This window comes from Dryobates pubescens, chromosome 5 (assembly GCF_014839835.1).
Source record: "Dryobates pubescens isolate bDryPub1 chromosome 5, bDryPub1.pri, whole genome shotgun sequence".
Lineage (NCBI taxonomy): Eukaryota > Metazoa > Chordata > Aves > Piciformes > Picidae > Dryobates > Dryobates pubescens.
Genome location: NC_071616.1, coordinates 40,748,222 through 40,772,489, shown reverse-complemented (window position 1 = coordinate 40,772,489; position 24,268 = coordinate 40,748,222). Strand labels below are relative to the sequence as shown.

Genomic DNA, 24,268 nt, shown 5'->3' with positions numbered 1-24,268 from the left:
CAGTATGCTTGCCCTACAGTTGCACTTCCCCAGCTGACACACATAATCTTTTCTCAACTAGATTATGACTCCTGCCTTGCCATAATGATCATCCTGAATCTCATCATTTTCTGAAGAAACATCTATGTTCACTGGCTCTGTTCAGCTCAATTCCCATAGCGTTAAAGGCAGCAAAATTTAAATAGCAATTAGCAAAAGAGAAGTAATTCCTTTAAAGAAAACTTCCAGCAGCTCATGTCATTTGAGCAGCATGGCATTCAACACACTACTGCAAACTTTAATGAGTTCTAATGACATTCCTTACCTTTTAGATCAGCCTAACCCAAATCATGTTTCTGTCATGTCATCCTCCGCTGCATTGTGAACCGTATCCTCAGAGACCTAGGCAAGTTTTCAATGTTCAGAAAAATCTGGAGCTCTTTTGTAAGTCACATGTTATTATGGGTCATTAAACTGGATTTGATATATAGGTCACTAAACTGGATTTGATATTGAGTTAGAGACCTTTATTGTGTTGTTTGGAATGACACAGAATTAATGTTAGAGGAGAGGAACTGTCAAAAATGAGAACATACAACATCAAGATAGCGTCGATTATGCTATGACATTTCTGAAGTTTATGAAGGGGCTTTGTGTTTAATCAAAATGTATAAATGTAACTTTTTTTCTTTCTTTCAAAGGTGGGTTATGGGTAAGAGGATATAAATATTTCCTGATTTCCTCTGAAATCAAACATCAAGATTTTTGCTCAGAGGCTGAAGTCTAACGGAATGAATGTGTTTAGACAGTGGCACTCATATTTATTGGATGTCTTCAAGGCATTGAAGCTTCTTTCTTGGTTTAAGTTGGGCTTTTGTTTTACCCTGGGCTTCAGAATACCAAGTGTATGGGGTCTAGCCTTTTGTGTACTTTTTTCCCCACCATGTAGAAAAGGATTTTCATGGCTAGGGAAAGCAGGTCTTGCCAGAGACTTTTCTCATCCAAATACAACTGGCGAGTGGCCAAAAATGTGCTGGTGCTTCTTCGGTTGTGAATTTTAATTTCCAGACAGCTCCTTTAGTACTTATTCACATGGCCCTTGCTTCTCTCATTGTCACTGTAAACAGAGGTGGTGAGCAGACTCCCAAATCCAAAGATAAGACCTGTAGGCTCAGCCTCCAGTCCTGGACCCTCAGGTAGCTTATGAGGTCAGACTCTCCTCTTTGCTGGCCTTCCCAACATACCTGGGAGGTGGAGGCTAGCAGCAGCACGGCCCAGCTGGCATGCAGCTTGCCCACAGCTTTCAAAGTCCTCACTCATCTGTCTGCCTGATGGGCAGATGAAAGCCAGGCTACTCAGCATGCAGATGGCAGTGCAGGTTGCCCCACAGTTAAAAAATGATAAGGAGATTTTTTCCTTGGTTGGCTAGAAACTTCTTTACCCTCTTGTGAATAAAGAGATAAAGAGCTTTTTTCTTTTTTTTTTTTTTATAATAAACTCATTGTCATTCATTCAACAGTGTGAAATCCTCTCATTTTGAAGTATCAAAGGTTTTTCCCTAGCAACAAGATTTTTCTTGTAAATGACAGATTTGAATGTAGGAGCAGGGTGGGGCAGGGTAAAAAAAAAATAATACATCTTTCTTAACTTACTCTTCAATAACTATTGTATTTGCAGCCTTCCTCTTAAAATCATCCTGCTGACTGTTTAAGGAAAGTTTCCTCACATGATAACCGAAGCTGACTTACAGAATTTGGTCTTAAATTGGCAGGCAGGATACTAAGTTTTAAATATTTACAAAATAAATAAATGATAGCTCCTATATTCCAGTCCTGCATCACCACGCAGAAATGCTTTGTCCCAAATGTTTCTTACTAACAGATATATGCTTGGACATGGCTTCTGAAACCTATGGTACAGGACTTTAAAAGCCTGCTTGCATTTTGTCTTGTTTCTTTAAAGGGCTTCCATATTGTCTCGGGCTCCCCTGGAAATGCAGTAAGGATTCGTATCACATCTCGGTTGCCGTGGCAACAGGAGCCTTTCCCATAATGAGCTGCATCATCTGAACTGATGTCACAGCATCATGCAGCAGGTCACACAAGGCACCTCCTAGTATTGCATCTTACAGATGTGCCGTAAACATCAAAAGAGGATGATTTGAACGGGACATGGTAAGTGCAAAATGCTGCGCTGCTCTTAATCGCACCCTTATTTTCCCCCTTGCTTTATGAGATTCTCCTAATGTAAGGTGTTGTGTGGGTTTTGCCTTGTGGAAATCATTTTGAGGAAAGATGTTGCACGCCTAAATATTATTTTTCAGGCAGGCAGGCTAACACAAAGGCCTACAGAAGGTGCATTCAGTCTGAATATTTAGGTTTGTCTTTGCATTTCTGATAATACCCTGGAGATTGGGGGAGAATATATTTAGATTTCTCTGTCCAGCTCAAAGTTGCTCCAGTCTGATTTGCTTCAATGGAAAGAATAGCTGTCTTCAATTTTAATGCCATAAACAGAGCTCATTCCTTTCCCTCTCTCTTTATTTAAGCATTCCAAATGTATGTGGCTCTTCTTTTAACCTATTTTATTTCAATAGCATGAATATCACCTATTTGCTGTCATTGGCCTTGCATAGCATGATAGCACAGAAAATACTCTGCAAAGCAGTGCTGAACAAGCAGCTGGAACAGTATTGATTTAAACCATGATTCGGTAGGGTTGTGTTTCTGTTGCTATTCTTTATAAAAGGCAAAAAATTGCTGTAATTGTCAAACAATAACCAGGTATTTTGAAATACAATAGCTTTTAGCTTTCTTCCTGTTTGACTTTCAATCTGTTGTTAAGGTGGTTGCTTTTGTTTTTAATAGTGATTTGAATGTAGTGAATTTTAGAGCTTATCTTTTACTGGAAGGAAAATAAGCTGTGCTTTTTGGGTTTTCTTTTGCCTCCCCCCCCCCGCCCCCCCCAGTGTAACTGCAGTAAAAGGTGTAGTTGAAGATTTAAGCTTTCTGAAGGGCTCTGCTATGAAACATATAGTAACAAGAATAATTATAAAGGCCACCACATCTATCATGGGCAGAAAATATATATCCTTTATACTTAGTAAACTGGCTGTAATCATGTCTATATAACATCTAGCAATTCTTTACAGTGTCTAGTGTTTATTCTGTATTAAGGTCTTGCTTCTGGAGGCCAGCCTAATTTTGCTTAACTTCAAGTTAATCTTGTTGGATGCTACACAAGAACCTTAATTGCTTGATTTTGCATGTTTAAAAGATTCAGTCTTTCAGCTGCTTGCTGTTAGAAGGAAAGAAAAGACCAGACACATGTCATTTTAACTGATCAATATGTCCACTAGGAATTAGGGAGTGGTCTCTGGCTCTGTTCTCCCTGTGTAGTTTGTATTTCAAAAGTGCAGCAAGAAGAAACACCAGCCACGAGTCTTGTAGGGATGGTCTATACTTATTGTGGGGTTTAGTCCCTTATACTTGATAAAGTATAGAGTAGTAAATATAATGAGATCTAGCTGTGCTCCATAGGGAAGGCGTGAGATGGCCTTGTCTGGCATAAGCTGGAATGGAGCTCCTATATCTTAATTAGGGAGTCTGTACTGCATCATGCCTTTTTTTTTTTCCCCCCTCAGCATGGTCTGGGTACTTTTGTTGTGTGTATTTATTTGTTTGGATTTTTTTTCCCCTGCTGCAAAACACAAAGCAGATGCTTGTAAAGGAACAGTAGAATGATGCTGCTTTATTTATTTGTAATGGGTTTTACAGCACGAAAGTAGCGATCTCCTGTGCTTGCTGTGCTCTCACCAGGCAAACTCGGAAGGTATGAGTTAGCAGGAGGATGAGAGGGAGGGTGGGACAGCTGATGTCTGGCTAGTGCCAGAATTAGAGATGTGAAGAAAGCTGGTGAGTAATGCTTTCTACTTGCAGCTTTTGGGGCCATCAAATAGCAGTTAATAAGGGGTGGATGTGAGACATACTTGGTTGAAAGAGTATGTCTTTATTAACAATTATGTATTTTGTTTGCTTTTTTGCAAGTGATTTGATTATCACTAGAGTTAAAAATGAGGGAAAATCTTGGAGGAAAAGAACAGATGCTCTGCTGTGAAGCCCCCAGTACAGACTTCATTTTTTTTTTTTTCCTAATAATGAGAATGCAGATATTTGTTGTTAAATATGTTTTTATTTTACTCTTTATTTATACCCACTGTTCCACACTTCTCACAGCACTGGGAAACACCCAGTAATAATGGAGCTACTTGTCTCCAATCTGGAGGCTAGAGTTCTTCTGTATTTGTGGTTTCATACTGAAATGAAGATGGCATGTACTAGCAAACTGAAAGGATGTCACTGTTTAATCTTTCCTCTACAGGAATTTATTATGTCATCAATTAATTAATTCCTACATAGCATGGTTCCTCCAAAACAGCTGTAGGAGTTGATGACAAAACCTGGCTCCAGCAATGGAGGTTTGTATGATGTAAACACTTTGGTGGTTTTATTTATTGCCAGCACATGCCAATGCAAAGCCTACTCAGAGGGAATCAGCATGTGTCCTCAATAGAAGAAAACCTTCTTTCTTCTCTAAGGAGAAGTTAAAGCAACTCTGTGCTCAAGACTTTATTTTCTGTAGGTCATATTGCAGTAGAACAACACTAGTGGGTGGGTATCCTGTCCCTCCCACTCCCAACAAGTCTGGATTGGACCTATGTTTGATAACTTATCCCTGGAATGTCAGGGAGTGCTGAGGCATTGGTTAGAACTGGTGGCATTTCCAAAATTCTGGTGAAATATTTTCTTCAAGATAATTGAGGAACTAAAAATAACAAGTAAAGAATCCTATGCCATGTCTTAATTTACTTGCACCCATCAGTAAAAATCAGTGCTGCATCATGCAATACAGAATGACAAAATTCTGGGCTTGACTTTTTGGGGGTTTTTGTTTGTTTGGGGTTTTTCTGATCCATGCTGAATGCTATTAGCTTCAGGAAGGGGTACAGTCAGCCAGAATGTCTGAAGTTCCAGAGTGGTATTTACAAGAAAAAAAGAAAAGGATGTATTAAAAGGCATTGTATTTGGCTGTTGAATCAGCTGTGTGTATTTAATATTTTAAGTATGGCCTATGCTATAAAGTGAATTGTCTGTACATTCCATAATGAGACATTATACTGGTATTCTTAGGATAAAATTAAAGATACATGAATGCAAAGGTAACTTAAAGAAATGATCTTGCAGTTAGTTAGCCTGAATACTAGCATTCTTGTGGGCTGCAGGGGGGAAAGTGGCTTTTTACTTTGCCCCTTTAATTAAAATAGCCAGTCATTAAAGCAGATTCTACCTGCAGAAAGTAAGAAAAGTTGTATGTTATCCCTACCACAAGTCACCTAGCCTAGGCCAGGTCTTTTATGCCACAGGAAGGTGACCTGGATGGAGAGCCAGGGGTCTAGATTGCTGCTTTATGCAATGAGGGATCTGGGTGTACAGTGGATGGAAGTGGCAACCATATATGACATCACTGTGATGATTCAGAACTCTCCTGAAAAGGCAATGCATGCTGGGTTTCTCAGCTTCTGCATGGAAGGGAGACCTCAGCTACGTTCCCAACCCTAGCAAGTTTTTACTGTAGACATTTTCACAGCATCACAGTATAACTAAGGTTGGAAGAGACCCCAAGGAGTCCAACCTGTCTCCTGTTTCTGGTATGTCAGGGTTTGCAGGATCCCTGTGCCTTGTTCGCTGAGTGGGCACATACAGTGGTTAATCAGTTCTCTTGTACAAAGGCCCATGGAGTATCTTCTGTCTCTCATTCAGTTTTCTATTCAATTTCTTTTGATTTAAAAATAAAAGCTCCAAATCCCACTTTGCATCTATCAAATCAAACCTGTGTGTAATATAAACTCTTTAACTGATTTGTTAAATTCATAGTAGTTTTAAGTACATGAATAGCCATGCTAAATATCTATATATGTGTGTGTAGAAAAATCACATTTTAAGAGTATCAAAATGTGCTTTCTTGAACAAAAAGGTTTCTTATTTTTAAAATGCCTTCAGAAAAGCTTTGCTTCATGAGGAAAAGGGTTGGAGATTAAAGAGAAAAAAAATGCAGATACCTCTTCCTTTCCACTTCTGTAGTTGAAGTACAGGTTTCAAATATCTGGACTGTGGATACTTTGAATCCTAGCAAGGCTGACTCAGCTTTTCATCCCTCCAAGGTCAAAAGACTCAGCTCTGTGCAGTTAATATCTTGGCACTTTCTGACAGGGTGGTTAAAGCCAGGAATGTTCCCTGCTTTGTGTGAACTCTCAGGTCTCATGGCATGTGTCAGGTACAGGCTTACCCTAGCAGCCTTGGCCAAAATGCTGTCACCTCCTGCTTCCTGTCCAGTATTCAATCCTGGTGTTGGGCAAGGAGGGACTATCTCTCGCCCACTAAGTGAATGTCTTCTTTGGCAATTGGAAGTGAAGATAGTTTGTGTTCTCCAGCCAGGAAGATAATCAGTGTCCCATGGAGAGTATTGGCCTCAGTGTTGAAGGTGGAGGATGAGCACTGTAAATTGTAGCGACAGTTTCTTAGTTTTGCCAGCTGTGGTGGTTTGAGCCTTAACTGAAGTTTGATCTACCAAAAATAATCTGGAGTCAGTTTGGAAGTAGAAGTAAATTTTTTAACAAAATATATATATATAGCAATAACAGGGAGGATTTACAAGAGTAAGGGATAAGGATGAATAGGAAAATATACAAACCCAGATTTGGATGGCCTTGGGGGAAGCCAAGTCCACCTGGATCAGGTTTCTTTTGTCCCTTGGGGGAAGCAGGGCTCTCTCAATCCTCCCCTCCCGCTCTGCCCCAAGGATGGGTGTAACCCAGTGCACCAGCATCTGGAGCTGTTAAGACTACCCAGAGCAGGTAGTCAGCTCTTTGGAAGGCCGACTGGATGAGAGAGTAAAAAGATGTTGTACAAGGAAAGCCACAGGAGCCTCTGTGCAGCAGTCACGGCTTTTGCGAGCACAGAAAGGCCTGACCACAAGGACTGCTGGTGCAGCAAGTCCAATTACTTTTTCATAGAGACCAGGTATACTAAGCACATATCTGAAATGTGCTCTCCTTTTGGCAGAGATCTTTCAAGTGATAGTGATTTCTGATGAAATAGCTCTTTGAAATAGATTTCCCAGTCCCTGTGGTACAGCTGTCTTAGGGGAGCTGACATACTTGAAAAGGCATCAGCATTAGACTGTCCTAGCTTCTAGGTGAGGAAGCACCCAACTGCAATAATTAGTTCTGTTTCCAGTCTAACTGTGTATCTATTACGTTTGCAATTTTCTTTCTTTCAAGACTTGTCATGTAGAGGCTGTCTTGTAAGCTCAATGCTGCCCTAGTTTCAGGATTAGGATGCAGACGTGAAGTTGCGTCATGAACCATCCAAAGATAGTATTAATTGTTTACCACCTTGATGTCTGGATAAAGCGAAGGAGGTATATATGGAATATAAACCAAGTCCCCTCCCCACCTTCCTCATATCATTCATGCAACATTTTCTCCCTAGACTAAAAGTCTGTAGCTGAGTCAATGTTTAAATGTATTCCACTTAACTACCCTAACTCCTCTTTGCATGCTGTTAGACTTTCTTTCCTTGTTCTCAGCTCCTGCTCCGTTCTACCACGTGTTGACTTCCTCTGCATCTCACTTGATCTTTCCAGCTTTCTGTTCCTGAATGTTATGTCTGTAATTGCTCTCTTCTATCAAGTGGCTATTCTTTTCTTATTTAAATCCTTTGGTTAAAAAAGAAAAAAAGTTGTATTTCCTCCAGACAGTCTCTAAAAAACTGGTTAATGAAATGTTACATACAGAAGACTTGTGAGACTTCAAGGTTATTACTATGTTTTAAAATAACAAAACATTTCAGATATGTCTACCAAAGTTTGGACAGGAGCCTTACAGACCCCAGGGTCTGTACAAATACCTGAGAAACAATGAAGTCTTTCCTGACTGGAGGGTGTCAAGTTTCAGTTTAAACTGAGGTGAGAGACTATTTTCCTTGGTTTTCCTAAACAGACATCATAAGGGATAAGTAACATGCCCAAGTTTCTCAGAAAACCTTTGGCAGACCTGGGAGAAGAAGATAATTTTCTTACTACTTGAAAAAGAATATAATCTTACTACTTAAAAAAGAATATAATCTTTAATCTCTCTTCATACTTTCCTATATATGCTTCTGTGTTTGTCTTCAGAGGTTGTTTTTTGCTGTTGTTTGTATTGGATAAAGTGGAGATCCATGAACTTTCAAGGGATTTAAGGCAAAACATGGTTGTTACATACCCTAAATTAGGCTGCAACGTAACACAATGAGCTTGGGAAGGCTCCAGGCTTTCACAAGAGGAGGATCTGCTTGCCAGCCTTCTTTGAACAAACCTTGACTGTACTGTTTAAAATCAAACAAATATCAAAAATCTATACCTTGGTTGCTGGAAGCTGGACCTTTATAGACTTAGTTGGTAACTGAAAGCAAAAGTTCTTTGCGCTTCTTTGTTCGTTTGTATGGTGGCTTGTTTGTTTGCTTGTTTTCTATAAATAGGCATCTGGTTTAGAATTTTTCAAGCAGTGTTTCTTCTGTTGGGTGATAAATGCTTACCTTTGGACAGTTTGCTGTGACAGTATATTCACACAGAACGTTAGGGACCTCGAAAGATCATCTAGTCCAGCCTCTCTGCCAGGGCAGGATCGCCTAGACTAGGTCACACAGGTCACTGCCTACTGAATTATTAGGCTCATCAGACAGGAAAGTAAAGATAAATGCCTGGTTTGCACTACAAAGTGCAACCATAGATGCTTGTAACTGATCCCACCAAGAAACGATGCTGAACAAGTGACTTCTATTGCATTCTTGCCTTTTTTTCCCCAAGAAACACAGGAGTTTTGACAGATACTTGCTAGAACCTGCACAGTCAATATAAACCTAAAAGAAAGAAGGCAGATAGTGTCACATCTGAGGGCCATGTAAGATTGTTCTTAAGCTGATATTGCAAGACAAGCCTTGAAGAAGCCCAAATAAAATACTAGTCAGCAATGACAAAACTAATGGATGATTTTTCTCCACACAGTTTGTTTGGTCAAAAACCCCCTGCACTTCAGAGCTGAGTAATATTGATAGAATAACTAGGGTCTATTGAGAATGTTTTCAAATCAGGGCATTTTTCAAAGCTATTGCTTTTAGCTACTCCAGGCTGTTTACAATTTTCAAGTGTTTTAAATTGTGTTCAGAAGCAGCTTTTCCTGCTGAGGAAGCTAATTCACCTGACCTGTAGTAAGTGTGTGTCCTTCCTTTGAAGCTGCACTGCTAACCTCCTAAAAAATACTGTGTTTTGTTAGGATAATAAATCAGATCTTGATTGCCACAAAAAAACCCCACCCAAAGCTCATAGCTACAGCTAGAAAAGGCTGCTGTCAGATTTTAGCACATCTACTCTGTGTTGCTAAGGCAATGACACAGCAGATATGTGAGCTGCCATTTTAAGGGTCAGCTGTTAAAATATGCAGGGTCTATTTTATAGATCCTTGATGGGACATCTAGTCTTGTTTCCTCTCAAAACTTCAAGCTAGTATTTTACTAGGTCATCTACAATAACACCCCAGTTTAGTTTTGGATCACAGTATGCTCAGATACCTCGGGAAATCATTAGGGTGTTTAGAGTTTTCTTGTATCTGGAGAAGGTGGAGTCTAAATATGCTTTGTGCAGGGTTTGGGAATAGTCTGTCAGGAGCAATGATGGTTGCTCTTTCAGAAGAAAGCAATTTTAACGCTCTAATTGCCTGGCCCTTGTTTTCTATGCCCTAGCTTTTCAGATGAAATCTTTAAATCAATGGAGGGACATGATTTGTGTATTTCTGTGAATGATGCAGAAAACTTTGATTACTTTTGTTCAGATTCATTCTATCATTTTGAGTTTGAGCAGAACTTCAGTTTGATTTGCTGGTCTCAGCTATGTGATACTTTTTGTTTGTTATAACATTTCAAGTCACTTTTGTTGAGGGGGATAAATCCCCCTCTGTTGTTTTGTTTTTGTCTGTGAGCAGTATGGAGAAATGTTTGTTGGCACATTGAGAGTCTGAATGGTGAGTTATGTAGGGCACTAATACTTAATATTTATCTGAGGTAAAGATCTGTGATCTTATGTGTTCTCCCTCCTGTGTTTGTCATGAATATATAGCAAAACTAGTATGAGGACTTCATGAGTCTGCACTTTAGTGTAAAATGAATAAGAACTGGTCAGAAAGTGATGAACTACAAAAAAAGTAGCCTTGAGCAGCAGCCTGTGACACTTGAATCAAGGAGACCTAGAAACTGCTCCTGGCCCTGATATTAAACAGTCCCCTTGTTCATCACCTGTGACATGGATATGATACCGACCCCATTTGCAAAGTACTCTGTGTAAGAGCCAGATGGCAACTCTGTCAATTAAACCTTACAGACATACACATATATACAGGCAAGACAGTAACAGATGCTAGACAGAATGGTACAAGGGAACACTGCTGGATAAAAGGCAGATGTGGGCACTGAAAATGAAATGTAAGAACCTAACGGAAGGAAACCAGCTTTTGGAATTTTTGTCCTTGGGTAAAGGATTGCAAAGTAGAAGACTTACCAAATGTGCAGAAAACTTAGTTTTCAACAGAAAACTTGCATTTTTATATAGTGTGTGCTGAACTGAGCCTGCCTAATTGAAAATAGAAGCTTACATCTACAAGTCTGTGTGAAAAGACCAGGCAGATATCTGCTGACTGAGTCAAAGTGATTTCCATATAGACAGAAGCAGCAACACCTGGTCTGTGAAGCTCGAGGCAATATGAGCATGCCATTCTGCTGTGAAAGAAATGTTTCATTTTTGGGAAACCATGATTTTGCATGACCTTAAAGGGCTCCTTTCCACAATTAGAGCTTCAGAAGAATTATTCTATAAAATGCTGTTTTCTCAGGCATTGCTGATTCATTAAAGCACCTATTTTTTTATCTTCCTGAAACTTTTTCTTGCCTGGATTTAATTCAGAGATTAAATGACCCAAACTACCTAATGACATGATGTGCATTACAATGGGATGTAAGTTAGACAGGGCTAACATCTGATCTCAACTGGGCAGACCCCTGGGTTCTGGAGGCAGTGGTCTTTCCAATCTAATAAATAGTTGTAGAAACCAGAACAGCTGTGAGAGTCAAGTGAGCTAAGGATGTGTTTTTCCAGTTCCTGTGCTAAAATTTCAGCAAGAGGAGCATGACAAGAAAGGCACCTTGTGAGTCGTCAGAAGTAGCTCCCGGAATTAACCTGTGTTGTTTTCTGATTCCAAATATAAATTAGAGTCTCCTTCCTATATTCATCCTATGAATTGTTAAAAAAAAAGAATAAAAGGATTGTGTATAATAGGTACATAACAAAAGCTGCTATGCTAAACTCAAAATTAGTGTTAGATATACTTGAAGTATAGAATCATAGAATTGTTTCAATTGGAAAAGACCTTTAAGATCATCAAGTTCAATCATTTTCTAACTCTACCAAGTCTGTTGCCAAACCCTACCCCTTAACATCATATCTACCACTTCCAGTGATGGGGATTCCTCCATGGGGAGCCTGCTCCAGTGTTTGAAAGCCCTTTCAGTGAAGGAGTGAGGAAGCTTCTTCCAATACCCAACCTAAACCTCCCCTGGTGCAACTTGAGGCCATTTATTCTTGTCTTATCACTTGTTATTGGAGAGAAGAGACCAAAACCCACCTCACAACAACCTTCATTCAGGCAGTTGTAGAGAGCAATAAGGTCTTCCCTCAGCCTCTTCTTCTTCACATTAAATAACCATAGTGTTCTCAGATGCTCCTCAGAAGACCTGTTTTCCAGACCTTTCACCAGCTTAGTTGCCCTTTTTGGACTTGCTCCAGCACCTTGTAGTGAAGGCCCCCAAACCAAACATGGTACTCAAGGTGTGGCTCACCAGTGCTGAGTACAGGGAGACCATCACTTCCTGGTCCTGCTTGCCACACTCTCCCTGATACAGGCCAGGATGCTGGTGGCCTTCTTGGCCATGTGGGCACACTGCTGGCTCATATTCATAGGGCTGTTGATCAACCCCTCACAGTCTTTCTCTTCTGGGCAGCTTTCCAGCCACTCTTCCCCAACCCTGTAGAGCATTGTTTGGAGTTGTTGTGACCCAAGTGCAGCATCTGGCACTTGGCTCTGTGGAATCTCATACAATAGGCCTCAACCCATTAATCCAGTCTGTGCAGGTCCCTCTGTAGAGCCTTCCTACCTTCAAGCAGATCAACCATCTGCAAACTTACTGAGGGACCACTCAATTCCCTTACATGCATTATTGATAATATTAAAGAGAACTGGCCCCAATACTGAGCCCTGGGGAAATGCCTCTAGTTACCAGCCTCATTCAGATTCAGCTAGATTCAGCTCCATTCACCACCGCTCTCTGGGGCCAGCCATCCAGCCAGGTTTTTACCCAGTGAAGTGTTCATCTATCCAAGTCATGAGCAGCCAGTTTCTCCCAGGAGGATGCTGTGGGAGACAGTCTCAAAGGCTTTACCAACATTGAGGTAAATCACATTCATAGCCTTTCCTTCATCCATGGAGTGGGTCCTCTTGTAGAAGATAAGGTTCGTCAAGCAGGAAAAATTCTAGCAGCATATTTTCTTGAACTTTCTTAAATGACTTTTAAAATGAATTGTGTTCTGCTCTGTGGTTTTGCTGGATGTTAGTTGTTGATGGAGTATTGATGGGGAATTTTTGTGCTGTTCTTATAAGCTGCCTGGCACCTCATGATTTTGACTAATCCTTAATAAATTCGGCTTCTGGACAACCCTGGCATAATCAAATACATGAAGATAAAAGAAGACTTTGAGAAACATGATTTGATTTGTCCGGTGCTTTCACTGGTATTAGAGAATCACAGGGAAGGCAGAGGTTGTAAAGAACCTTAGCAAACCTTCAGTCTATGAAATGTTATTTCTCCCCTCTACATCCGACCTGAAAATGAGTCATTCTGAAAGTAAAATTTGATAGCGAGGAAAAACACCAGTTTGGCAGGGCTCAGAAGTGTTTATTTTATTATATATTTTTTTAAGCAATATTTTCCTAGACTGGAGAAGGCCTCAGGGATTATAATTAGCCTGTCTTGCACTGATTAGTATCAGGTACTTTAAGATCCTTGATCAGCAAAATCACATATCCTGACAGCCTAGTGAAAGCAATTCCAACCTTTCACTTTGCCTTGCAAGGAGCTGAGAAAAGAATTATTTTGGTAGATTAAACCCTTTAATGGGGAAAAAATTCTGGAGCTATTGAATACTTAGAGGTGGTTATCTCCTGGGCCAGGATTCAGAGCAATTTATTGAATCCTTTCAAAGCATTTTTCTGGAAGTGGGGAAAATATGATCTGTGGCATAAGACTCTTTTTAAGCCCCCCTCATCAATGTTTCTTACCTGCTAGCTGCAGCATAAGCAAAAGTTAGGGTTCTTTTCTTAAAACCAAAAGCAGACATATTTACATCTGCAGCTTAAACTTCACACAGAAATATACTCTGTGAGCAGACAAAATGTAAACAAGCATTTCAGTTTTAATTACCTATATTTTCAATCTAACTTCATAGATTGTTGTTTGCCAAAATGGAAATGCGATTGCTCGTGTTTAACAGAGACTAGAGAATGAATAATTAAATGGAATGCACAATGTATACATTGGAAATGGTTCAAATTTCCTTCTGAAAATCGTCTCAAGTAATCCTGCAAGACCTTCAAACAGAACCAAATTACTCAGGGATACACTATTGCCACAATTATTTCTTGCAAGCTAACCCGCTGTGGGTAGTTGCATTGTTCATAATAAATAAACCCCTTCAGACTGAGTTGTTCTATCAGGCCTCGTTTGCTACAGGTTCTTTGCAGCATTTTGAGAATCTCTTCTAAGACATCACAGAATGTAAGTTAGATTCCAATGGGATGGTATAGGCAATGCTTCAACAGCAAGCAAAATTCTGTTCAATGTCTCTTGAGAAGGCTGGCAAAGATCTAGATGCAGGTCAGATTACCAGCCATCTGATACAAAATTCATGAATCTGTTAGTAATTCTGATACCAGGACCAGAAGAAAGCACAGTAATGTTTCCCTGTTATTATCAGTCATACACTATTAGACTTTCTGGGTGGCAATGCAATACAAGTAATAGCCTTTATTAAGGGAATAAAACATGTTGTTCTTTCTTCTTAAAGAGATTAGAGAAGTGGAGTGGAAATGGAGCATATCTAAGCATTCATGTGACTAGCTCATCTTTGACACCAAGAAACAAATTCAGAACACACAAAAATACAACAAGGAAAATCTGATTTTGGAAACCCCATAAACAGGAGGAGACTTGATAGGGTGCTTGGTTGCATGGTATAGTTGATTAGGTGGTGTTGGACGATAGGTTGGACGTGATGATCTTGAAGGTCTCTTCCAACCTGGTTTATTCTATTCTATTATTGTAAAATGTGAGCTTCTGAGAGTGAATTGTTTGTTGAGTGTTGTTGTTAAGTTGGCTGGGGTTTGTTTGGGGTTGTTTTCTCCTTTCTTTCCCTCCTTTCTTTCCCTCCTTTCTTTCCCTCCTTTCTTTCCCTCCTTTCCTTTCTTTCCCTCCTTTCTTTCCCTCCTTTCCTTTCTTTCCCTCCTTTCTTTCCCTCCTTTCTTTCCCTCCTTTCTTTCCCTCCTTTCTTTCCCTCCTTTCTTTCCCTCCTTTCTTTCCCTCCTTTCTTTCCCTCCTTTCTTTCCCTCCTTTCTTTCCCTCCTTTCTTTCCCTCCTTTCTTTCCCTCCTTTCTTTCCCTCCTTTCTTTCCCTCCTTTCTTTCCCTCCTTTCTTTCCCTCCTTTCTTTCCCTCCTTTCTTTCCCTCCTTTCTTTCCCTCCTTTCTTTCCCTCCTTTCTTTCCCTCCTTTCTTTCCCTCCTTTCTTTCCCTCCTTTCTTTCCCTCCTTTCTTTCCCTCCTTTCTTTCCCTCCTTTCTTTCCCTCCTTTCTTTCCCTCCTTTCTTTCCCTCCTTTCTTTCCCTCCTTTCTTTCCCTCCTTTCTTTCCCTCCTTTCTTTCCCTCCTTTCTTTCCCTCCTTTCTTTCCCTCCTTTCTTTCCCTCCTTTCTTTCCCTCCTTTCTTTCCCTCCTTTCTTTCCCTCCTTTCTTTCCCTCCTTTCTTTCCCTCCTTTCTTTCCCTCCTTTCTTTCCCTCCTTTCTTTCCCTCCTTTCTTTCCCTCCTTTCTTTCCCTCCTTTCTTTCCCTCCTTTCTTTCCCTCCTTTCTTTCCCTCCTTTCGAGTGAGGAAGCTAAAAAGTCATGGTGGTATTTTAATGACTCCCAGGATTTGCAGTGAGATAATTCCTGTTACAATGCAAAGGAGGAAGAGTGTCAGAAGTCCCTCAAGAGCAGCATGGAGTCTAGGTGGAGCAGGGTCTGCAGCATAGCAACAGTGAGTGGGGTTTGGTCTACTTATTACTTATGATTATATTGCATGCTTATAAGTTGTCTTGGAGCTTCCCAGAGATGCCAGTACAAGGCTAGTCTTGAAGCTACCTTAGCACTTATTTCCTTCCACAATCATTTCTCTGCTGCACCTACTACAGGCATGCCACTGAAACTTGCCTCAGGAGGTGTTTAGATCTTGGTGCAAGCCTCACTCTGCTCCTGCTAACTTCTCATGTTTCACTTCTAATGGAAATATAAATCTGTGGGTCTTATCCAATCCTAACTAGAGTCATTAATGAGCTCCAGCCCCAGTATCTTCCCGTGTTGTGTGGGGTTTGTTTCTGTTGTGTTGTTTGGTTGGGGTTTTTTTGGGTTTTGTTTTCTGGTTCTGTGATTTCCCCAAGGAAAGTGTGGTAAAATGAACGCAGCCAAGCTGAATTCTTGGAAGAGCAAAACCATTTGAAATGTGTGTGTCTCATCTGAGAGTCAAATGTCTTTGAAAAGGGCCTGTGAGACTGTAAAGATTTTAGAATTTACTGCCAAATGATGAAAATATTTTTGGTATTGTCTGTGGAGTTCAAGTTGCTGTTAGAGTATTGCAGAGTTGCTGAAGTATTTTTTGTGTGTGCTACAAAGCTGATTAAAATCTGAGCACCAGTAATATTATGCAGGTGGGGTTTAAATTAATTTTTCAATAATATTTTGCCTTCTTGAGAGATGATAACAACCAAACAAATTGGAAGTGCTTTATCCTGGCTGCAATATAAAAAATATAGCTTGAAAGGGGTAAAGAAGCCAGAATTTTTCAGGAATGCAGCAAGAGCTGTAAAGGTGTACTTTTTCAAAAAGCAAGCACAAGAGCTGTGCCCAGAGAGTGGTGGTGAATGGTGCCACATCCAGCTGGCAGCCACTCACTAGTGGTGTCCCCCAGGGATCAGTGCTGGGCCCCCTGCTCTTTAATGTCTTTATTGATGACCTGGATGAGGGCATTGAGTCCATCACCAGTAAATTTGCAGGTGACACCAAGCTGGGGCAGGTGTTGATCTGTTAGAGGGTAGGAGAGCTCCGCAGAGGGACCTCGACAGGCTGGACAGATGGGCAGTCCAATGGCATGAGATTTAACACATCCAAGTGATGGGTTCTACACATTGGCCACAACAACCCCATGCAGTGCTACAGGCTGGGGTCAGAGTGGCTGGAGAGCAGCCAGACAGAAAGGGACCTGTGGGTACTGGTTGATAGTAGGCTGAACATGAGCCAGCAGTATGCCCAGGCAGCCAAGAAGGCCAATGGCATCCTGGCCTGGATCAGGAATAGTGTGGCCAGCAGGAGCAGGGAGGGTGTTGTGCCCTTGTACTCAGCATTGGTTAGGTCACACCTTGAGTACCATGTCCAATTCTGTGTCCCTCAATTTAAGAAGGATATTGAGACACTTGAACGTGTCCAGAGAAGGGCAACAAAGCTGGGGAGGGGTTTGGAGGACAAGTCCTGTGAGGGGAGGCTGAGGGAGCTGGGGTAGCTTTGCCTGGATAAGAGGAGGTTCAGAGGAGATCTTATTGCTGTCTACAGCTACCTGAAGGGAGGTTGTAGCCAGGTAGGGGTTGGTCTCTCCTCCTGGGTGGCCAGCACCAGAACAAGAGGACACAGTCTCAAGCTGTGCCAGGGGAGGTGTAGGCTGGATGTTAGGAAGAAGTTCTTCATAGAAAGAGAGATTGGCCATTGGAATGTGTGGCCCAGGGAGGCGGTGGAGTCACCATCACTGGAGGTGTATAGGAAGAGACTGGATGGGGCACTTGGTGCCATGGTTTAGTTGATTAGATAGTGTTGGATGATAGGTTTGATTTGATGATCTCAAAGGTCTTTTCCAACCTGGTTTATTCTATTCTATTCTGTTGGAGGTATTCAGGAGGAGACTTGATAGGGTACTTGGTTGCATGGTTTAGTTGATTAGGTGGTGTTGGATGATAGGTTGGATGCGATGATCTTGAAGGTCTCTTCCAACCTGGTCTGGTCTGGTCTATTCTATTCCTATTCTATTTCTATGACCTGAAAGTAGAATTAAAAAATAAAATAAAATCATATTTATGTGGAGACTGCTTGATGTTGTCTTAGAGTTTTGATGGTTTTGCTTTGCCCTTGTTTGAAATATGAAAAATTCCCCCTACTGAATCTGAGAATAAGACACTTAATGCACAGGAATTGAAGATTCATATAGTGATTTCTCTGAACTAAAACATGATGGCAAACTTTGAAACATGAATTTAAAGGAATTATTTATGACAGCTCTGGGGAATGAAGTCCTTTTTAATGACAAAACAGAGATAATAGTAACAAAGTAGACAGGCACTGAGAACATTAGAGTCAAGACCCACAGCTATATCTCCAATTCAACCCAATTTTGGAGAAATCAACAGTAAGTACAGTAGATGTCAGCTGGTCTTCTAGATCCTAAAAGCAAATAAGCCAAACAGTACTGTGATCTGTTTTGCTATTAGTGGTGCATTTCTATGGTTATTGTTGTCAGATAGAGAGGCAGCATGTGAAGTCTTGCACAGATGTGCCCAAAAGCCCTGAGAATCTCCTCCACACCCACTAACACGTATGGTGTTACTGTGTGTCTGAGAGCAGGCCCATGAAGGAATGTACCAAGAGTGTGGCAGATATGTGAGAGGATGTTGAAGGTTTGTAACCTATAACACCCCAGCTTAGGTGCTCCCTTCACTGCTTAGAGATAGGTTAGATTTACTATTTTTTTTTCTTCTCTGAAGAAGTAATTGCTGCTAGAAATATGTGGGGAGTGCTAAACAAGGAGTCAATACTATCTCTTCAGAGTCAGTATTATCTCTTTAGGATGCCTGTAGAGACAGGGAAAGGACTCGAGAGGAAGGGTATGGTTGCAATATTGGGGCACCCTGCTGCACAAGGAGATACTGGGAGGAATCTGGGAGAAGCCCAGCTCCCTGAGCTAGTATCAAGTGAAAGTATTAGAGAAGGGATACAGAGCCAAGAGAAAGAGTTTGGTAAGAGCTACCTCAAAAAAAAAAAGAGGGGAGAAACTGAGTGCCTACAAGATGAGTGGGCTTGCTGTGGATTGTAACAAGCTGAGGCAGAATGAGGTAACAGCTGATCCAAGCAGGTCAGACGTTAACTGCTGCTTAAAGTTTCCACAGGACCCTACTCTTCTTCAGCTTCTGTCAACACAAATATGGTAAACTCCTCTGTGGCCATCTAATGGGTATGATAAGCTATTTCTGGTCATATTGGGAATAAGTCATGGAAGTTTAAAGCATGATATGCAACAAAATATATCTAATGGCATTGTTGAGTAGGGTTACAGCATGCAGGAAATGAATAAGCAGCAGTTTGAAAACATAATAATGAATTTAACTTCAGCTAAGCAAGCTCATTTTTAAAATCCTTGGAGACTCTGCAGGATGTTTTAATGGGTCTTTGGTGACGTGGATATTTCCTCAGTTTAAAAAGTGGACTAAAGAGGTTCATTTTGCATAAGTTAGGAAGGAGCCTTCATATGGTAATGATTTTAGGTCACTGCTAAGCTAGACCAGATGTGGATGAACGGCCTAACAGTGAAATGCTGGGTATCCCATTACAAAGATTTTTTTAGGCCTGTATACTTACTCTCTTGGCAATAAGCTTGCAATTAATGAGCAAATTCTTAATACATAGTTGTATGTCAAAAAAATGGGAAAATAGTTCCAGCACAGTTCTTGATGATTTTGGTGAACCTTTGAAGCCAGTCTTTGACAAAATAAAGTGATGGAGCCATCTATAATTAGGGATAATGTGATTTGTATGTCATTACCACCCAGAAAGATGTTGTCTCCCTCTGAGTTACAGAAGTTATCAGAGAAGATCATGAACTAAACCTATTTTCTGGATGAAAAGAAGAAAACAGTGTGATGTAGAGAGCTGCCAAATAAACAATGAACTTTCTGAAATACTAGCTGTAATCTTTAGTATATGAACAGTTTTCATCTAAACCAGTAGACATTATTGGCTTACAGATATTTGAATAAAAATTAACAATCTGTTCTCAGAAATATAAAAAAATAACAAGAGATAATTTATCAACCTTTCTTCCTGTTGATATTTAAATCAGAATAGAACAGTCACTTGGAAGGGGCCTAGAATGGCCATCTAGTCCAATTGCCTGACCAAAAGTTGCACTGTCCAAATTCCTCTTAAATATTTGACAGGCTTGAGGCATCAATGAAACTTGTTCTAGTGTTTGACCATCCTTTCATTACAGAAATGCTTCCTCCTATAGAGTCTGAACCCTCCCTGTTGCAACGTCAAATCATTCCCATGTGTCCTATCACTAGATACCAAGGACCTCCCCTCCATTTTTCTCCTTCAGAAAGCAGCAGAGAGCAATGAGCTCAGCCCTTGACCTACTTCTTTGCAAACTAGACACAGCCAGAATGTCCCATGTGACATGCCTTCCAGCCCTTTCACCAGCTTTGTTGCCTTCCTTTGGATGCCATGGTGGGCTGAAATTGCTTCCCCCCATAATCTGGAGAAACTATCCCCAAAATAAAATTACCAGACTAGTTCAGATTGGGATGGAAGCAAATGAAGCTGTATTTACAAACAAACTAAAATCTGGAAATATGAAATGCAATGATTATGTACCAAATATACAATATTTACAGGTAGTTACAATTTATAAACAACACAAGAACCCCTCTGGGCAAAACCAGGGGGCAACCAATAGCTTCCCTCTCTCTGCCCCCTTCCCTCCTGTACAAGGGAAGGGAGAAAAGAGAAGAGAGTAGCTTGTTAGTTACTTAGCCACAACAAGAATGCAGCCAAGGTCAGCAACAGCCAAGCAAAAGCCACCAGCTTGTATCAGCTAGAGTGAAGAAGCTGAGAAAGAGAGCATAATTCATACAACTAACTTTATGTTAGTTATCAGATTATTGAGAGCTTGTCATTATTTTCCCTTTATGTACAATGGTAATTCATTTACATTCTACCGTTTTCTACACAAGATCTGTGGGAAATTTCCTAGACACCAGCCTAAAACTGCCACAGATGTGTTCAAGCACCTTAACCTCCTTGTTAAATTTTGAGTTCCAGAACCACACACGGTGCTGATGATGAGGTCATGCCAACACTGAATACTGTGGGGTAATCAGCTCCTGACTGGCTGGTTATACTGTATTTGATTCACCACAGGATGAGGTTTGTCTGCTTAGCTGCCAGGGCACATGCTTGACTTGAATTGAGCCTGCTGTCAAGCACCACCCCCAGACCCTTTTCTCCAGGGCTGCTCTCCAGCCATCCCTCACCCAATTTGCACTTGTATTCGGCATTATCCAGCTTTATATTATGTATTCATATAATATAAAATACATTTTAATATAAGGGACATGTGAAATGGTTCAAATAGTTTGGCTTACAAGCTCAAATAGTGTTGAAAGCCTGGTTGGGTTTGATGCCTAATCCTCCATTCTTAGTTCAATTGTAGATGTCCTCTCTTTTGTTTAGACAGGTGTTTTGCAATCCAAAATGTTACGTGCACCCTTTGACAGTGATGGATCTTTGACTGAATGCTATGGATGTGTTCAGTCAATTAACTAATGAAGCCTTTATTGACTCTGTTTTCTCCATCATTAATTTTGCCCATGTGTCAGTGCTTTGTCATAGATGAATAAACCAAAATTTAAGTAAATGGATAAGAATATAAATCCATGTTTCTGTAGAACCTTCATATATTTACATGGAAATAATTATCAATGCATCTGTCATCATTATGAAACAACAGATCTGTCCTGTATTTACTCTAACATCAATCCACATAAAAATATGTGCTGTGATTTTAAAGTTAAGGAAAAAAGAGGGGGGGAGACTTTGCCATATCTGAAGTACTGGATGTAAAGAACAGGGTGCTTGCTTCTGCAAAAACAACAAAATAGCAACATAAATGGTTGTATTCCTTCCTGAAAAGAATAGCTACATCCTTCTGGTATGGAACTCAATTAATGCTGATTTTGCATCCTTTATTAAGGATTTGTTTCCCTGGACTATTAGATCACAATGCTGAATCATTGTCCCTTTAATAAACCCAAGCATAGTAAAATTCAATCTTTAAACCAGCAGGAACAATTGCATTGTAATGCATCATAAAAATAGTTGATTAAAGTAACAGGAAAATGGGGGGGAAAACATTGTAGGGTTTTTCTTTATTTTATAAATTGAGGTAGAAATGTAGGTACAAGACCAACTTGATGTTTTTGAGTTATTCTTGTGAATGTTTTTTCCCCAGTACACTGAGTTGCAGTTAAAGAGTTGCAAATAGGTTTTTAAAGGATGAGGGAGAAGAATTTGCAACTGAAGGGATATTTTCTGACCTCCATGAGAGGAAATTCCTGATCAGTGCAAAAAAAGACCAGAATGTTATGATTTCAGATGTTAATGGATGATGGAATAGTAACAAAGTAGCTAAAACTCTGTAATACTGGCCATGTATTTACAACCCCTTTCATGTGTTTTCTAATCTTTCAGGGAAAAAAGTCTCCAGTCAAATGAATTCAGAATTTTCTGTGGTTCTAAGAATATAAAGTTTTTAGGATAAACCATTTTCAGATATATAAACAAAATTGTAAGAGCAAAAATAAAAGTAGTAGTAAAGTTGGTGCCCATTAGAGTGCTTTCACAGACCATCTCCTAAAGAAAAATGCATTGTATATAATAACAGAATTAAAAGCTAAGAAAGAAATTGAAATGTAGCTAAAAATGGATAGTTTTGAAATCTAGACCTTTAATGTATGGCAAAAGATACTGGCCCTTTCAGCCTAATTGGTCTTCTCAAGCTAGTCAGTCTTCTCAAAAGGGAAAAGGAACATTCCTGTGGCTGAGATGTGGATTAGCCTAAATGCTTGTTTAGGCCTCGTAACAATTTGCAATGTGAATATTTGTTGTACTTTGCTCTCTGTTTGCTTCTTTCTGTATTTGGAAATTCTAAAGTAGTGTGGGAACACATTCTTGTGGCATTTCTGACCTGACCCAAATGAAAAAGAAACTACTAGAAAACACCATTATACTTTTAGTGTCTGCTGTTATCTATTGCCTCTGGGAGACCATAGCTTTTTGAAGTCAATGGAACTAGTTACCCTAGGAAATGGACTTGATAGTTTTGCACCATATATAGTGCATTGATACAGAGAGCAAGTAAGGCCACATTAGTGGAGTACTTTACCTGAGGTAACAGATTTATCTATTAGCTGGAGTTATTACTAATGGAATATGGCCACTTGTGGAGTAAACAGATTCACAAGGTTAGAAGCCCCTCACTGAGTCCTTCAGGTTGGTTATCAACAGTGTCCACCAGAAACACAGCCTCATCTGCTGTCTGCAAGCAACAAAAGTAATTTATCTTGGGAAACTAGAAAACTGACACCTGGCTAATCAGTTCAGGTGAATATTCAGTCTGGAAGAATGTGCATTATCATAACATGACTGGTAGAAGATTTCTATGAATCCCTAATGTATGCACGTAGGCACACGTAGGTATGTGCATACGCGTTACATAATGAGTTCTGCTATACTGAAAAGCTTCCCTTTATTTAAAAAGCTTTGCTTGATGACTCAGTTCATCCTAATTTCAGGAGGTCTCTTTCCATCTTCTCATTGAAGGGTGATGATGCTTCACTTCACCACCTCCAGGTTGATCACTGGCAGATGGGAAATGGGTCAAACTCTCTCAGAAGCCATATGTGTGCACCCAGTGGGGAGCTGAAGGAAGAAAGGATTTGTTTAATCCTTATTACTGCAAGAGCAGCCGTGTGGAAGGTGGATTTCTCTTAGGACCTTAAAAATTAATTCTAATTAAGGTAGAAAGTGAATTGGAAGTGAAATACAATAGAATAACTCTGTGTACATGCATTTCTGTTTCATCATGATGGGTACTTTCTGCTGCTGCCTGTGTGCTGCCAAGCAGCTGCTTCAGCGTTTCCTTGGCTTGCTGCTTCCTCAGCTGTTATCAGCACTGCTTTCCTCCTCCCCCTCTCCTTATTTAGGTAATGGGCAATGCAGTTTGCTATAACCTCCTGCAGCGCCCGCTCAGCTGCAGACTAGCCCTGGCTGTTGTGCTGCTTAAGAAGCTGGTTTGACTTGTTGGCAGTTCTCTTTGTAGCTCCTGCAGCAGCTTGCCGGTAGCTGTTTCTCTTTTCTTAAAGAAGTCTTGTTCCTCTTGCTGACACACACTCACTCTTGTGGACATGCCTTGTTTGGACTGGAGCAGAGTTTTGTGAAAGGCAGTGTAACAGTATGGTTTTTAGGCTGCCTGGAGGTGGAGGAGAATTTTTTTTCCCTTTGACATTGCTGAGCCCCAGCAAAAAAGAAATGCTAACTCTCTCTTTACTTGAGGTATAGACTTAGATTCTTTGTTCAGAAACTGCTGTAACCAGTTGAATCACAGAATAGGATAAGAAACGATAAACAGAAATTAGAAACAACCAATCTGGCAGCGGGGCAGGGATCTTGCAGTAGCTACAAATGATCTTAGCAGTAACTGAGGCAGAATGTGACCAAAGTTTCACGTTCTGCAAGGTCCTGTCTGGAAGAGGAAAGAGGCTTTTCAGGGGTTTCTTCCGAAGCATTCTGTATTTTCTGATGATTTATACAGCGATTAAGCTCTACGAAGCCTTGGGATTAGTAAAGGCATGAAAGAACCACAGATAAATCCTTCTGTTGTGTCCTGTCAACGTCTGGTAGTTTTTCAGACCTGCAAGACAGAGAAGATCTGAAAAAAATGCCTCTTTTGCATAGTAAAATAGATGGTAG

At 40.4% G+C, this 24,268-nt stretch overlaps 1 protein-coding gene across 2 annotated transcripts in view; it reads left to right on the top strand.

Moving 5' to 3' along the window:
* The first annotated feature begins 2,055 nt into the window (after nucleotides 1-2,055).
* The window catches only part of AKAP6 (A-kinase anchoring protein 6), a 281,842-nt gene continuing 259,629 nt past the window's right edge, over nucleotides 2,056-24,268 (top strand). Inside the window, exon 1 of one of the 2 annotated variants that reach the window (XM_054162087.1) lies at nucleotides 2,056-2,153. The gene's annotated coding sequence lies outside the window, so the exon portion shown is untranslated. Of the gene's footprint in view, nucleotides 2,154-15,439; nucleotides 15,465-24,268 lie in introns of those variants that run through there. The other variant, XM_054162088.1, reaches the window with a different exon arrangement.